This window comes from Sapajus apella, unplaced genomic scaffold (genome assembly GCF_009761245.1).
Source record: "Sapajus apella isolate SASKATOON/1434 unplaced genomic scaffold, GSC_monkey_1.0 scaffold14, whole genome shotgun sequence".
Lineage (NCBI taxonomy): Eukaryota > Metazoa > Chordata > Mammalia > Primates > Cebidae > Sapajus > Sapajus apella.
Genome location: NW_022436954.1, coordinates 35,425,849 through 35,443,894, shown reverse-complemented (window position 1 = coordinate 35,443,894; position 18,046 = coordinate 35,425,849). Strand labels below are relative to the sequence as shown.

The following is an 18,046-nucleotide window of genomic DNA, read 5'->3' as shown; positions in this document are numbered from 1 at the left end:
GAGCCACCATGCCCGGCCTGTTACACATCTTTCTGAATGTAGAAATTCTAAACACTAACTTTTGGAGGTGTTGGAAATGGCTGAACTCTACTCTACATCATTATTCATTAATAAAGCTATTACTTTGTTCAACACTACGGAAGATCTCCTGCTTTGTGTTCAACAGGTGTGTGAAGGCATGCAAGGGTTTGCATATCAAAAACCAAATCTGTATTATACATCACTGAGTATTCTGGAGAGTAAAAGTTAAGAATAACTAAGGGCAGGGATAACCCTTGGAAAGAAGTATAAAGAAAAAGAGTTTCTGTCTCCTTGTTTGTTTTTATTTTGTTTTTGTTTTTTTTAACAGAGAGAGGGTCTCACTCTGTTGCCCAGGCTGGTCTTGAACTGCTGGCCTCCAGCTATCTTCCTGCCTCAGCTTCCCAAACTGTTGGGATTACAGGCATGTACCACTGCAAGTTGCTGTCTTTTGAGGCTCCTCAACTTTCCCTCTTACACATTTTACTTGAATCCAAGAGTGGATATTGCTCCCCTCTTTTCATGTGCTACTATCCCCTGCATGATCTGATACCTCCCTGTCTCTCCAACTTCATCTCCTGCCATCCACCCCTTTATCACATGTGTATTCACAGTGGCCTGCCTGTTCCTCAGATGCACCAAGCTGATCCTCGACCCAAACATTATTCCATTGCCCTTTCCCTGCATGGAATGTTTTTATTCTCTCTCAAGCCCTGCTGTTCTCCCTACCTGGAATGTTTTTCACCTCTTCCAAAGGCTGACTTCAACATCATTCAAGTCTCAGCTTGAGCATTTTCCTCATTAAAAAAAAAAGCTTTCCCTGATCAACATGACTAATATCTTTTTATCGAATTTCTCTCCATCCTATTATACCACGAAAATTATCTTATCAATTAATTTACTCATTGTTTGTGTTCCTAAATAGAATAAAATCTCCTTAAGAAACATCTTGAGAAGTTTATAGTGGACTAAACATGCTCATTGAATAAGTGAGTAAATGAATATCGTAGTCAATTTAGTCTTTTCATTTTTACGTAATGATGAAGAGCTCAGGTTTTAAAGTCAAACTTCTTTGAATCCCAGCCTCTTAAAGTATTACCTTAGTAAACTTGGGCAAGTTATCTAACTTCTCTAAGCTTTACTTTCATCATCTGTAAAATAGAAATAATAGTATCATTGGGTTTGTGAATATTAAATAAAGTACAGCATAATACATTGACTGATATGTCTGCCTGCAATAAATGTTCAATAAACATTAGTTACAAAAGAATCCTTCACTCAAAGGATATTTGCATCTGAAAAGATATCAGGAATAGGCTAAATTTTAACCAGAAGATTCTATGCCTGGCTACCACAGGTGTACTTTGTTTAGGCAGAGAAGAAATCTCTTTAAGAATAAAGACACATGCACACATATGTTTATTGGAGCACTGTTCACAATAGCAAAAACTTGGAACCAACCCAAATGTCTATCAATCATACACTGCATAAAGAAAATGTGGCATGAATACACCATGGAATACTATGCAGCCATAAAAAAGGATGAGTTCATATCCTTTGCAGGGACATAGATGAAGCTAGAAAACATTACTCTAAGCTAACTAACACAGAAACAGAGAACCAAACATTGCATGTTCTCACTCATAAGTGGGAGTTGAACAATGAGAATACATGGACACAGGGAGGGGAACATCACACACTGGGGCCTCTTCAGGGGTGGAGGGTTAGGGGAAGGATAGCATTAGGAGAAATACCTAATGTAGACGATGGGTTGATGGATGCTTCAAACCACCATGGCACATGTATACCTACGTAACAAATCTGCATGTTCTGCACATGTATCCCACAACTTAAAGTATAATAAATTTTTTAAAAGGAAGAAGATGAGAATAGCACTCCTCACATTACACTTTGAGGATAACGTTACCAATGGAGAAACAAGCAGGAACTATCTGTTGCAGGTGAGAGATGGTGAGAGAGGTCAGATTTTGCCAAGAAAAGGTCACTTAGCTGGTGAGTAGAAGGTCTTAACCAGTAGCATTTCCTGGATGAATTTACTACAATCAAATATTGGCCATGCAGCTGAGAAAATATCAGTCTCCCAGGGCTGATAACACTTACTGAGACTGCTTTGCAATGTCCAAACTGAAGCATAAAAACTAGAGGCCATTTGTTGAGTAACAGTAAAAACCCAAACTTTCCAATGTCAAATATTCATATTAGCCTTGGCCTAAGCAGTCCATTCTTTTCTTCTAAGAAAAAAAAAAAAAAAAAAAAAAAAAAAAAAACATGAAAATTAGATTTTGTTGCAAAAATGGTTTTGGCAAGGGAAACGACTTGTAGGTCTCAAATGTTACTGGATATGTGCTATAGAGACTAAAACTCCCATCTGTACTGCCAGATCCTTGAGCTGGCATGGGAGGGATGCTATCAGCTTTCTTCCTCTAACTCTTGTTTGTAAATATGTCTTACATTTCAACTAATCCATTCCCTAGATATCTTAATATCATTTATCCTGCAGTGGCTTGAGTCTTACTAACTCAGCCAGGTGATAGAATGTTCTATATATACGATGAAAGAAACTTTTCAGGCACATATTTACATGATAATTTTCTAAATAATTTTCTACATTTTCCACAATTGCATTTTCAAAACATCCTATTTTTAAGGTCTTATTACGCCTTAGTGCATTCCATGTTTACTATGTGAGCCTATGTGTTAACACATTTGAAAGTTGTCAATGACTATGGAGTAATCAGGATTTGCAAATATTGTGACTGGGATATTTTTTATATTCTATTTTTATCGAATTAGAATTTGCAAACACTGAAGTGCACAGATCTTAAGTGTATGTACAATTTAATAAGTTTTGATAAATATATATTTCTGTGTATCATTACAGTCAAGATAAAGAACGTTTTTATTACCCCCCCAAAATTCCCTCATTCCTACTTCTATCCTCTTCATCCCCTACAGGCAAACATTCTTTTGCTTTTTCTCACCATAAATTAGTGTTGTCTGTTTTAGGGCTTCCTATACTACAAACTTTTTTTAAAAAAATTATTTATTATACTTTAAGTTCTGGGGTACATGTACAGATCATGCAGGTTTGTTACATAGGTATACATGTGCCATGGTAGTGGTTTGCTGCATCCATCGCCCCATGATCTACATTAGGTATTTCTCCTAATGCTATCCCTCCCCAATCCCCCTACCTCCTGCTATTCCTCCCCTAGCCCCCCTCTCCTCTCCCACCAAGTGATAAGCCCAGTCTCCCTTCACCTTCTGCCAGAGTAAAAGCTTCCTGAGGCCTTCACCAAAAGTGGGTGCTGGTGCTGTGCTTCTTATACAGTATGCAGAACCATAAGCCAACATAGACCTCTTTTCTTTATAAATTATCCAGCCTCAGGTATTCCACTATAGCAACACAAAATGAACTAATACAAGAGGCTTCATCAATTTTAATCCTCAAGCTCATGGAGCAGAGCCCCCTGATGACTCATGATGAGCATGTCACATATGTGAGAAATACCTCTCTTTTGTCTTAAGCCACTAAGTTTTTGCAGTTGTTTATTTACATACCATGACCTAACTTACTACAGCTAATATAAAGAGGAAAACTTCTAGAGTGTCCTCTGGTAATATCTGGTTTTACTTTAGCTTAGAATTATCTCATGTTCATCAACTATAAAATAAGATTAGTGTGTAAGAAAGTGTCTAGGGTGCTTCCAAGTTGCAAATTACTATATACTTCTAAACTTACTGATTATTTCTCTAGGCTCTGACTTTATGTTGATGTTCATATTGACAAATCTATGTTTTCACTCAGCAATCTGTTCCAATGCATTTTTAACACATTTGGGATCTGATCATAAGACTTGCCTTGTGGGAGATCTTTCGGAAAAAGGACTCCTTTTTGATGGTATAAAGGGAAACTAAGACAAGAACTCTGCTCATTTTTTTAGGGATTTGAGCTTAGAGAAACAGGAGTCAGCAAAAGCAACTTTTTCTTAGGAATTGGTAGGTTAAAAAAAAAAGCTACTTGTAGCACTGTGAAATAAAAAATGTTTTATTTTAAAACATTTTTTTTCAAAGTAAAAAAAAAACAAAAAACAAAGTCTAGTTGCTGAGAAAATATTGAGGAGGGAGAAAAAGGCTCATTTAGGGCATGTAACAACACTGAAATATTTTAGGAGAAAGAAAAAGTCCTCACCAGAGTTAAAACATCTGCTATTAGAAATTACTGAGAAAAGAGCAATGCTTATACTGTGTATAAATTGCCAAGCAATGGAATATGTTCACGGATGACAACTGTTTCAAATATAAATTATCACTCGTCATTAAAGCTTTATTCAATTAGCCAAGCAAATGAATGAGAGAATGCCACTGCTGAATCTTGTACATGTCTTTATGTCTCATGTGTTCATCTTGAAAACTCAAGACATTCTTCACTGAGGGCAACATATGGAATGACTAAATCTCAAGTATTAATTCAAAGCCATTTTTCTCTCCACTATCCCAGGATACAAAACGCAGCTGAGAACAAGTCAGAGTATAAAACACAGACTTTCTTCCCCTAGGCTCAGATAACAGACATGCAGCCAAATGGAATTTTACCAAACTTTCTAAAATGAGTAACACTGTGTGAGCACTGTTCCCTTGGGAACTTTATGAAAATGAGATACTTATCACAAAGGGTTCTCCAAGAAAAAAAAATCCCTTTAAAAAATGGGCATTTACATGACCTAGAAAGAACTGCAGAAAATTACAAATACCTAGGAACACTTTAAACTAGAAAACTTGAATTTTCCCTAAATATGATAATAAAAAAAGAAATTAAAATTTATTGAATGTCTGGTACTTATTCTTTCAACAACATTTATTGGTTGTATGTAAGATGCCAAGAACTATGCTAGATGCTTTCATAAAAACTGTCTCATTTAGTCAAGAACTCTGTAAAGTACAGATTAATTTATAGATGAATGGCTTGCCTACATTCACATAACTGGGTCTTTTATGTGAGAAGTATTTAAGAGACTCTACTCCATGCTGGTGCTTTTCTGTGCACTAGAGCCCATCACTAACATTTGGGGACCCAGGATGAGCATAAAAATTGAGGTCCCTAGACCAGATGTCTAAATATTTAAAATTATAAACACTGGTGTGCTGGAGCCAGCTCTTTCTTATAGGCCATAGGCCTCTCTTCCCAAGTTCAAATTTATTAATGTTGTACTGGTAGCTTGAAATCAGCCATGGTGGGAACAGCAGACCATAGCAAATGGCAAACACTACAAATTGTCTTTTGGTTTGTCTTCAGAGAGCCTTTTGTTAGGTATTTACAAACATAGCACTGCTTATAACAACCTAACCTTTGAATAAAATATGTTCTACTCCTTAACTTTTAAAAATATACCTTCATAGTTACATGGAAGGCCAAGTTTGTATTTAGTCCCAGATTCCTGTTGTTCCACACCAGAATTTGGCAGAGAAGAGAGAGCCATTCCCTAGAACTCTGGCCCCTCACCTGCAGACTGAGGCCCTAGCTCTCACTACTTCTCATGACATCCCAAGTTTCATCATACACTGGGAAGGAGTCCATGTGAACACCTGTGGACACTCCAGCACACATATTGAAGCTTTGTCTATTTGTATACCACACATACATAGAAAGAGCTGCCCCAGATCCCCGCCTTGGGCTTAGGGGCAAACACACCAGTGGTACTGAGCAACCTCAGTTGACTGGATGAAGGGAGAGAATACTTACAGATGCTGGAAGCAGACACAAGTCTTTAAGGGTCTGAAATTTCAGGGTCTGGGACCTTAGAGCATTATCTAGAAAAGAAGGATGGTATGGGCTCTGGGTGAGTCCCTTCTTATAGATAAATCACCCCTCGGAGAGTGGTGCAGATGGAGGAGGGCTCAGGCAGAGCCCTCTAAAACACAGGGCTCAGGATAAAGGTCCTTATTCCCTGATCTAAGAATTGTACTAAATACAGAAGTTTCAAAGCCCTCATGGAACTTCTGTTCCATGAGGAGGGGAAAAATCTACCAAGCAAATGGAAAACAGTAAAAAGTAGGTATTGTAATCCTAATTTCAGACAAAACAGACTTTAAACCAACAAAGATCAAAAAAAGACAAAGAAGATAATTACAAAATGGTAAAAGGTTCAATTCAACAAGAATATCTATCTCAAATATATATGAACCCAACACAGGAGAACCCAGATTCATAAAGCAAGTTCTTAGCGGCTTTCAAAGAGACTTAGACTCACGCAATAATAATGTGAAACTTCAACACCCTACTGACAGTATTAGACAGATTATCAAGGCAGAAAGTTAACAAAGATATTAGACAGACAGTATTAGACAGACTATCAGGGCAGAAAATTAACAAAGATATTTAGGACACGTACACAGCACAGGACCAAATGAACCTGATAGATATCTACAGAACTCTCCACCCAAAAAAAACAGAATATACATTCTTCTCATAATGTTATGGCACATAATCTAAAATTTGACCACATAATCAAACACAAAACACTTCTCAGCAAATGCAAAAGAACTGAAATCATAACAACCGCTCTTTCAAACCACAACACAATCAATTAGAAATCACAAATAAGAAATTTGCTCAAAACCATACAATTCCATGGAAATTGAGTAACCTGCTCCTGAATGACTTTTGTATAAATAATAAAAGTAAGGCAGAAATCAACAAGTTCTATGAAACGAATGAGAATAAAGATACAACATACCAGAATATCTGGGATACAGCTAAGGTAGTGTTAAGAGGGAAATTTGTAGCACCAAATACATCAAAAAGTTAGAAAGAGCTCAAGTTAACAATCTCACATCATAACTAAAGAACTAGAGAACCAAGAGCAAACTGAACCCAAAGCTAGCAGAAGACAGGAAAAAACCAACATCAGAGCTAAACTAAAGGAGATTGAGATGCAAAAAAATCATTCAAAAAATCAGTGAATCCAGGAATTGATTTCTTGAAAAAATTAATAAAATAGAACACTAACTAAACAAACAACAAAAGAGAAAAGATCCAAATAAACACAAATAGAAATAACAAAGGAGATATTACCACTGGGGGGCCCCACAACAATCAGAGAACATTATGAATACCTCTATGCACACAAACTAGAAAAGCTAGAAAAATGGATATATTATTGGACACATACGCTGTCCCAAGAAATTGGAAGAAGGAAGAAATTGAATCCCTGAACAGACCAATAACAAGCTTTGAAATTGAATCCTTAATAAATAGCCTACTAACCAAAAATAAAAAAACAGATGGATCCACAGCCAAATTCCATCAAATGTACAAAAAAAGCTGGCACCATTCCTACTGGAGCTATTCAAAAAAAAATGAGAAGAAAGGACTCTTCCCTTACTCAGTCTATGAGGCCAGCAAACAAAGCTGACAAAAATAAGCAATAGTAAAAGGACTCCCTATTCAATATATGGTGCTGGGATAACTAGCTAGCCATAAGCAGAAACATAACAACAACAACAACAAAAAAAACATATCAGGCCAATATCCTTGATGAACATCTATGTAAAAATCCTCACAAAATACTGGCAAACCAAATACAGCAACACATCAAAAAGTTTATTCACCACAGTCAAGTTGGCTTTATCCCTGGGGTTCAAGGTTGGTTCAACTTACACAAAACAATAAGTGTGATAAACTGAACAAAAGACAAAAACATGATTATCTCAATAGATGCAGAAAAGACTTTTGATAAAATTCAACACACCATCATGTTTAAAACCTCTCAATAATCTAAGTATCAAAGGAACACATTGAAAAATAATAAGAGCCATCTATGACAACCACAGCCAACATTATATTGAATAGGTAAAAAGCTGGAAACATTCCCCTTGAAACCTGGCATAAGACAAAGATGACCTCTCTCACCACTCCTATTTATAGTACTGGAAGTCCCGGCCAGGGCAATCCGGCAAGAGAAAGAAATAAGCATTTATATGGGAAGAGAAGAAGTCAAAATGCCCTTTTTGCAGACAAAATAACCCTATATCTAGAAAACTTCATAGTCTCCGCCCAAAAGCTCCTTAAGCTGATAAACAACTTCAGCAAAATCTCAGGATAAAAATAATCAATGTACAAAAATCACTAACACTCCTATAAACTAACAACAGTCAAACTGGGAGCTGAATTAGAAACTCTATTCTATTCACAAAAAGAACAAAATATCTATGAATACAGCTAAAAAAAAAAAATCTGCAAGGAGAACTACAAAAACACTGCTCAAAGAAATCAGAGATGAAACAAACAAATGAAAAAAGATTCCATGCTCATGAACAAGAACAATGTCACTAAGACGGCCATACTGTCCAAAAAATTTACAGATTCAATGCTGTGTCTATCAAACTATTAATGACAATCTTCACAAAACTATAAAATATACTTTCTAAAATTCATATGAACCAAAAGAGAGCCCCGATAGCCAAAAATATCATAAGCAAGAAGAATTAAGGAGAAGGAACTCCTTCTCCATAGCTGGAGGCATCATGCTACCCAACTTTAAACTATACTAAAGGGCTACAGTAACTAAAACAGTGTGGTACTGGTACAAAAACAGACAAATAGACCAATGGAACAGAATAGAGAGCCCAGAAATAAAGCGTCACACCTACAACTAGTGGATCTTTGACAAAGCTGACAAAAATAAGCAATGAGAAAAGGACTCTCTATTCAATAAATGGTGCTGGGATAACTAGCTAGCCATGAGCAGAAGATTGAAAACAGACACCTTCTGTACACCATATACAAGAATTGACTCGCTGGGCGCGGTGGCTCAAGCCTGTAATCCCAGCAATTTGGGAGGCCGAGGCAGGTGGATCACAAGGTCAAGAGATCGAGACCATCCTGGTCAACATGGTGAAACCCCGTCTCTACTAAAAATACAAAAAAATTAGCTGGGCATGGTGGTGCTTGCCTGTAATCCCAGCTACTTAGGAGGCTGAGGCAGGAGAATTGCCTGAACCCAGGAGGCGGAGGTTGCAGTGAGCCGAGATCGCGCCATTGCACTCCAGCCTGGCTAACTTGAGTGAAACTCCGTCTCAAAAAAAAAAAAAAAAAAAAAAAGAATTGACTCAAGATGGATTAAAGATAAAAATGTAAAACTCAAGACTATAAAAACCATGGAAGACAGCCTAGGCATACCATTATGAGCACAGAAATGGGCAAACATTTCATGAAGAAGATGCCAAAAACAATTACAACAAAAGCAAAAATTACAAATGGGATCTAGTTGAACTAAAAAGCTCCTGGACAGCAATAGAAACTATTAACAGAGCAAACAGACAACCTATAGAAATAAGAGAAAGTATTTGCAAACTATGCATCTGACAAAGGTCTAATATCCAACTTCCATATAAAAACTTAAGCAAATTTATAAGAAAAAAAACAAACTACATTAAAAAGTAGGCAAAGAACATGAACATTTTTTATAAGAAGACACATGCAGCCAACAAGCATATGAAGAAAAGCTCAACATAACTGATCATTAGAGAAATGCAAATCAAAACTGCAATGAGATACCATTTCATACCAGTCAGAATGGCTATTGTTAAAAAGTCAAAAAAATAACAAATGCTGGTGAGGTTATGGAGAAAAAGAAATGTTTATACACCACTGGTGAGAGTGTAAATTAGTTCAACATTAGTGCAAAACAGTTTGGTGATTCCTTAAAGACCTAAATACAGAACTGCTATCCAACCCAGCAATCTCATTTCTGAGTATATACCCAAAGGAATAATTCTGTCATAAAGACACATGCAAGCATATGTTCATTGCAACACTATTTACAATAGGAAAGACATGGAAACAACTGAAATGCCCATCAATGGTAGACTGGATAAAGAAAATGTGATACATATACACCACGGAATACTATGCAGCCATAAAAAATAATGAGATCATATTCTTTGCATGGACATAGATTGAGCTGGAGGCCATTATCATTAGCAAACTAATATAGGAAGAGAAAACCAAATACTGCATGTTCTCACTTACAAGTGGGGGCTAAAAGGTGAAAACAGATGGAGGCATAGAGGAGAACAATAGGCACTGCATCCTACTGCAAGGTAGAGAATGGGAGGAGAGAGAGGATAAGGAAAAATAACTAATAAGTACTAGGTCTAATGACCTGGTGATGAAATAACCCGGGTGACAAAATAGTCTGTACAACAAGCCCCCATGACATGAGTTTACCTATATAACAAACGTGCACATATACCCCTGAACTTAAAGTTTAAAAAATTTTTAATTAAGATATAGTTGGCAAATAAAAATTATATACATTTATGGTGTATAATGTAATGCTTAAATGTATGTATATGCTGTGAAATCACAAAATCAAGCTAACATATTCATCACATCATATACTTATTCTGTGTTGTGAGAACATTTACTATCTAGCCTCTTAGCCATTTTCAAGTATATAAGGTATTACTATTAACTGTAGTACAGTAGATCTCCTGAACTTATTAATCCTGTCTGACTAAATTTTTGTACCCTTTGGCCATTATCTCCCCACTCTCCTGCCTCAACTCTCACCCCCTGACAGCCACCATACTACTCTATGCTTCTTGGAGTTTGACATTTTTAGATGCCACATATAAGTGAAATCATGCAGTGCTCATCTTTTGGTGCCTAGCTTATTTCACTTAGTATATGTCCTGCAAGCTCATGCACGTTGTCACAAATTATAAGATTTCCTTCTTTTTCAGGGCTGAATAGAATTCCATTACACACACACACACACACACACACACACACACACACACACACATCATATTTTCTTTATCCATTCATCTATTTATGAGCCCAGGTTGATTCCCTTTATTGGTTACTGTGAACAATGCTGTAATGACATTGGTCTAGGCAGTGACTTTTTGTATATGACACCAAACAGAGGCAACAAAAGCAAAAATAAATGAGGTGGCATGAAACAAAAAAGCTTTTGCACAGCCAAAGCAACAGTCAACAGGGTGAAAAGATAATCTATAGACTGGGAAAAAAATATTTGTAAACTATCCATATGACAAGGAGTATCCAAAGTATATAAGAAACACTCGACAGCAAACAACCCAATGTAAAAAAGAAATCTTATTTTAAAAAAGACAAAGAATCTGAATAGACATTTCTCAAAATAAGACATACAAATGTCCAGCAACGCTATGAAAAAAAAATACTCAAATCACTAATCATCATGGAAATGTAAATTAAAACTCAAACTAGAATGAGATGCCACCCTACACTGTAGAATGACTTTCATCAGAAAGACAAAGATGAATATTAAAGAGAATGTAGGGAAAAGGGAACCCTCATACACTGATATGGTTTGGCTCTGTGTCCCCACCCAAACCTCATCTCAAATTGTAATCCTCCCCATAATCCCTATGTGTCAAGGGCAGAATCTGGTGGGAGGTGATTGGATCATTGGGATGGGGGTGGTTTCCCCCATACTGTTCTCATGATAGTGAGTTCTCACGAGATACGATGGTTTTATAAAGGGCTTTTCTCCCTTCACTCATTTGCTCTTTCTTGCCTGCCACCATGTAAGACATGCCTTTGCTTCTCTCTTGCCTTCTGCCATGAATGTAAGTTTCCTGAGCCCCTCAACCCCAGGCATGCAGAACTATGAGTCAGCAAATATCTTTCCCTGATAAATTACCCAGTCTCTGTTATGTCTTTATAGCAGTGTGAGAATGGACTAACACATACACTGTTGCTGGAAATGTAAATTGATTCAACCATTATGGAAAACAGTATGGTTGTTCCTCAGAAAATTAAAAATAGAACTACCACATGATCCTGCAATCCTACCTCTTGATATATATATCCAGAGGATGTAAAATAATCCTGTCCAAGAGATATTTGCACTCCCATGTTCATTTAAGCAGCTTCTTATATTGGAGAGCAGAATTTTGTTTGTCTATTTGTGAGAATTGATTCTTTATGTGCAAGTCTTTAAACTTTATTAACATATTTACTTTTTGGTTTATTTGTTGTTTATCATTCCATTAGAAACTATGTTTATGTGGCACATTCTTGTCAGCAACTTTCTTAAAGCTAATACAGAATTTACCTAATTTATTCCAGTAATTGTCACCAAAGTGCAAAGGATAAAGGAACTATTAATTGTGTATATTTCTGTGATGTCATGAATTATTAAAATATAATTACATAATTTCTTCTGGCATACCTACAATTTCAGTTACTGTAAGTTTAAGATGCTGGTCACACATATAATGGCACCCAACATATACACACCCTCCTCTCATATATGGAAAACAAACCTTGCTGTTGTTTTCACTGGACAGTGGGTGTAGTAATTTGACCTGGAGACTTGGGGGAGGAAAGGAGGAAAGTGGAAAAGAGGCTCCTCTTTTCAGATGCAGGGACACAGTTTAAATTTTATTGTTAAAGGACCCGACAGAGCATCATTTAGGGAACGGGTGCTGCCCTTCTGGAAGGGGAGATTTCCCATAAAGGAGTCCACCAGACAGTTGGGCTGCATTTTCTCTCTCTGTGGTTAGCTCTTGTTCTTTTTTGGCTGAGTCTCACTCACAGCCCTGTAAGCCCTTCGGGCAAGAAGCAACAAGTTGCAGGCTGCTTCTACATCTTCCTAGGAAAGGGGTGTTAGGTGGGAGGAGGTCAGAGGACTCATTCATCTCTCTCCTGGACCTTAGTTTCCACCTGCAGACTTTCTTTTACTGTAATCTAGACTGTTAAGACCTAGGACCTGAGACCAGTCCAACAAGCCCTCCCTCTGAACTGGGCTCTCTTCAAGCGTATACCTGGCAGTCAGGCTGTGAATCCTGGTATGCTGCCTACGCTGGCCTTTCCCTTTTGTTGCCCTAAGGGCTATGTGTTGTAAGCCAAATCACTGGGCAACCAGGTACCTTCAAAAAAGCCCCAAGCTCTCTGGAAACTACTGTCTATTCCAGCTGAAACTGCCCAGAAAGGAGGGCATCAGGCATAGGGAACCAATCCCAGTCTTTCTACCAGTTCCTTATAACTACTCAAACTCCCTTTAAAGAGGCTCACATTGGAATGCCCTGTTGACAAGTACATACCACTTCACTTCTGCTGGGGTGAGAGCTGGTAGCTCCTCCCTGTTAAATGCACATCTCAATGCCTCTGCCCTAAGTGAGTTGTGCAATAAATGAGCTGTCATACTGAACAGGTGGGAAAGAAGTGAACTGCTTGTTCACTTGCTACTATTGCCACTGCTGGTCCAGAAATAGAAGATAAGACAGGTGAGAACTGCTTTTCCTTCTAACAAGAAAGATTCTAAACTGAGGCAATGCTTTGCATTGAGTCCTGGGGTATTGTGGTTTTGGGAACCAGCAGTAGTCTTAGTATTTTCTCTCAGTAACTCCTTCCCCTCTAGGCCATAAAGGCTCTTTTCTTTAAAACAGCAGCAGCAACAACAACAACAAACAGCACAAAAAAACAATGAAAAAAAACCTCCAAGCTCCCTTCAGTAGTTGCTACACCTTCAGATTGAGACATCCGTCCTTATTTGCAAACCTCAGCTGTGTCTGGGGGCAGGGCCACAGTGAAACTGCCAGGAGCAAAAAGGCTTCCAAGGAAAAGTACCACATCAGACTGGAAACTGGGGGCAGATCCATCCTGGGATGTGACGGGCTCTCTCTCCAAAGGACCCACGGACCAAAGCTGACAGTTTCTTTACTTGGTGAGTTTTGTATGGTTTGATGTGTGAAACATATCTGAGAACAGGTATGATTGAGCTCAACTTCCTTTTCTCCTTATTGGAAGAGTTTGTGAATTAAAGTCTGTGTACTGAGGCGGTCGGGAGCATCCAATTAGAACTCCAGTCACATGTAGCTAAGAGCCATGTGGACTGTGCTGGGGATGGTCCATCAAGCATTTGGAATAGGCTTGCTTTTGGAATGTAGTGAATCTGATTGCTTCTTGGCAGCTTCTCTCTCCCAATTATGTTTGGCTTAGTCTGATAGTCAAATTACTTTACGATCCCTAAACTAATCCAGAAAGTATACAGAGGAGACACAGAGAACACTGTCTAAAAAGAGACTGGGGATGGGCGAAGAGGGTTCTGGTTGAATTTTCAAAATGTTCCCTGAATAATCCACAACTCATCCCAAGAATGGTAACTGCATATGATACCCTGGCCCTTTGTTAAGCTCAAAAAACTGACTATAGCATGCCTCTTTAAAATACAGACCAATTAAAACCATTGTGCACACTTTCAATTGTTTTGTTCCCTTAGTGAAGCTCAAGAAGGTATATTACAGGTATGGATTTGATTAAAAACGTAAGGTTTCACATAATGAACATATGTTCTCGTTGAAATAATTTAGAAATTTTCCTGAAATCTAAACCCAGTATTTTGTATTACATCAGAAAACAAGGCCTTGATAATGTGAGCTCCAATCAGAACATGGTGATTCCACTGAAGTGAATCTAAAGTTTCCCTTTGTATAATTTACAAATGAAGTGTTTGCATGAAATTTAATGCTTTAAGGAAGATAGGCAAAATTGTAAACCTACTTTAGAGAATGGACGGGTTTTTCTAATGGCATTGTTTTTGTTGTTATTGTTGTTGTTTTGTTGTTATTTTGTTGTTATTGTTGCTCTGTCGTCTAGGCTGGAATGCAGTGATGCAATCATAGCTCACTGTAACCTCGAACCCCTGGGTTCAAATGATCCTCCTGTCTTAACCTCCCAAGTAACTCAGAGTACAGGTATGCACTGCCATGGCTGCCTAATTTTTTTTGGTAGATATAGGGGTCTCACTATGTTGTCCAAACCGGTCTCAAACTCCTGGCCTCAAACAATCCTCCTTCTCTGGCCTCCCAAAGTTCTGGGATTACAGGCCACTGCACCTGGCCTCTAATTGCTTTATAGAATTCATTATTCACATGAGAATATATTCACAAATTGTTAAGTATCTCAGTCACTTATTAAACCAAGTTTAAAAGTAATAATAATAACCATTTTACAATTTTAAAAAGACTTCAAGTCTGCTCTAAAGGACAGCAGGTATCTTGAGCAGAGTATGTATGTATTTAAGTGATGTTAAAGTGCAGGCAGTACAAATATTGTCTAGTCAACCTCCACCTTACCAAGTAAAAATTAATTGATTTTATTATTTAAAGGTTGAAATATAAAATAACAACAATATAGTTAAGCCTCCATGGTGTAATGTCTACAAAACTTCTTGTCCTCTCTCTAAAGCCGAAATGTCAGATGGTGAGGTTAGCTAACACCCAACAATCTTGAGATTTAGCTACCAATTTTAATAGTACTTTTTTTTTTTGTACATTGAAAACATCACTTAGAAAATTATTCATCCATAAATTTTCCATGATGGGGTGGTATGTCAAAATTCCTATTTCCTTTGCGTTCACAGCTGTTACTTCCCCTCTCCAGGCTCAAGGTCATCTGTATAATGGAAGTGATAGCACTGGTCTTAGAGGGTTTTCTAGAGGACTAAGATAATGTTAGAAAATATCAGCTGAGTGACTAGAACGTAATCGCCGTATAAATGGTTTGACATACACTTTGCACATAGACATCCATACAATTTGCACGTTTCTTTTATTTTGATCTTTTTTTTTATCCTACCACATAAAGGCAGGAAGTCAAACATATTAGTGCATCCTGCTATATAACAGCAGGTTTGATGGCTTACCCTGAGGAAGAGAAGATAAAAATTAAGATACAGACATTTGCTAACATGGGTCTATGCTGGTCTAGTTTTCCATTTACTGAAAACACTCAAGAAATAACAGGCTTTTATTCTGAGGGATAAGTAATTTAGTAGATGAATCAGCCTTCTCAGTTAGACATTAATCTACTACAATTTTAGTTTTATGTATAGTAACTAAAGTTTCTGCATCCATTTTCTGTGAATTCCCTCCAAAACCTATGATTGAAATTACTAGTAATTAATGTTTGAAGAATTTTTGTACTCTTTTTAATGAAAACTTGAAAAGTGTAACCTAATACATATATACTTGGCTGGCAAACGCAGCTTTCGGGCAATATCTCTCACTAAACAGCAGTGTGAGCTCAGAAAAATCACACCCAGCATCTCTGAGCTTCCATTTTCCCTGCATGTCTCCTGAGGGCCCTGTGACCCAATAATAGCATAGGCTGTTTCATTCTGTTTCTAAAAGCCCTAGTTCTAAGTTACTTTAATTTCCAAGATCAATGAATAAAATAAATTCCAGAGCTACTTTCTTGATTTTCCAAACAGTGCTGAAGAATCAGAAGACAAATGTGAATTTGTAATATTAAGAAAAAGAAAACAAAGGAGAAAACCCACACCCATCACTAAAGTAGAATAATTTCAAAAACAAGCAATCTAGTTGTACCCAACAAAAGTCCCAGACAAACTTCTTTTACTCTGAAGAGAAAAAATATGGTAGGTGAATGAATTAGAAGGGAAAGACACCACACACATACACACACACAGACACACACACACATTACACACATGTATTGATATGAAATAAAAGAAACCTATCCCATCAGATAAGAATATGCCAAAAATCCAAGGGCTGTTTCTCAGAACAGGCAAAACCACTCCTTCCTACCAAATCAATCTGATATTTCATAAACTAAATTATATGAATAAAAATTATCATTAAGTGTAAAATAAAAAAATTATCTTATAGGTGTTCTTTAATTTGTCAAAGAAATCCCACTGACAAAAATTTATCTTATATAGCTAGGAGTATCTACATTTTTCTTTTCTTCAGAGAAAACAGTAGCTTATCATCTAAGTAAATTGCCATAGTACTTAGCTGAGCTCAATTCTAACAAGCCAAGTTACTTAAATTAAAAAAACAGATTTCAACAAATCATATTATCATACAAACTATAATTTACAGAAAGCATTTGCTTTTAAATACTGATGATCTGCAATGTTTTATATATTTTTTAAAATTTTCATCACATTTGCCCCAGTAGAGCTTTAAATAATCCAGAAAAAGTTAAAATGGGAGCTTATTTTCCCATTTTGCCCTACTTTTGTTTGGATGAACTTTCACATTTATCATAAATCTAAGAAAAGAATTGTGAAGAGAAGGAATGACCCACCAAGTTTCTACAGAGATACCTAAGTAATTTAACATCAGCAACACCCAAGTCTTTCCAGTTCTTCTGCACTCTCCCATGTGCCTTGGGCAGCCTCCAGACACACACTACCCTGACATTACCTCTCTTGGAACACCTCCCTCAGGATATCCATTTGGCAAAATGGGTTGGAGAGAATGGCCTCACGTTCCCCCAATGATTGGAAATGTGCTTCTTCCTCTCTCGTTCAAACCTAGGTAAAAGATGAAAAAGAAAAAAAAGATAGAAAGCTCAAAACAGCAGTCTGAAATACACTCAGTGTTTGTTGGTACAGATGTCTATAGGAATGATCACTTCAATAGTTGGTGTGACATGGGTACAACACTATCTTTAAGCAGAGAAACCATGTTCCTCATAATAGAAAATGCACCTCAGGACTGAGTATTTATTAAGTAGTAGTGTTTCAAATTTCAAGTTGTATAAAAATTTTTCAGCCAAAAAATGTTCAAACACATTAACGAATATATTTTTTAACGTATTGAGTTTAAATATATATATATATATATATATATAAGAGCTTCATAAAAATAAATAGGAATAATTTTTAAATGCTCTTATTCCTACAATAACTTAAATCATCTGTATGCTGGTATTTCCCAACCTCTTTCTACTTTTGTTTATTTGGGTAATTACAGTAGATTTTTTTCTTTGGCTTGAAATGAGGATTCAATGAGTTATTACATATAAAGAACTTAGTGAATGGCATAAAGAAAGCATTCAATAAATGTAAACTATTACTACTTTTACCACTACTGCTACTTCTACTACTATTACTACTATTGTAATCTTATTGTACATACAATTAAAGCTATTAATCTTTATTATTATTCCTGTTTTATTGAGGTAAATTGGCAA

At 36.9% G+C, this 18,046-nt stretch overlaps 1 protein-coding gene across 2 annotated transcripts in view; it reads left to right on the top strand.

The window, feature by feature from the left end:
* The first annotated feature begins 13,019 nt into the window (after nucleotides 1-13,019).
* BBOX1 (gamma-butyrobetaine hydroxylase 1) overlaps nucleotides 13,020-18,046 on the top strand; it is a 91,540-nt gene continuing 86,513 nt past the window's right edge. For both annotated transcript variants that reach the window (XM_032283706.1, XM_032283707.1), the window contains exons 1-2: nucleotides 13,020-13,323; nucleotides 13,486-13,763. The gene's annotated coding sequence lies outside the window, so the exon portion shown is untranslated. The remainder of the gene's footprint in view (nucleotides 13,324-13,485; nucleotides 13,764-18,046) is intronic.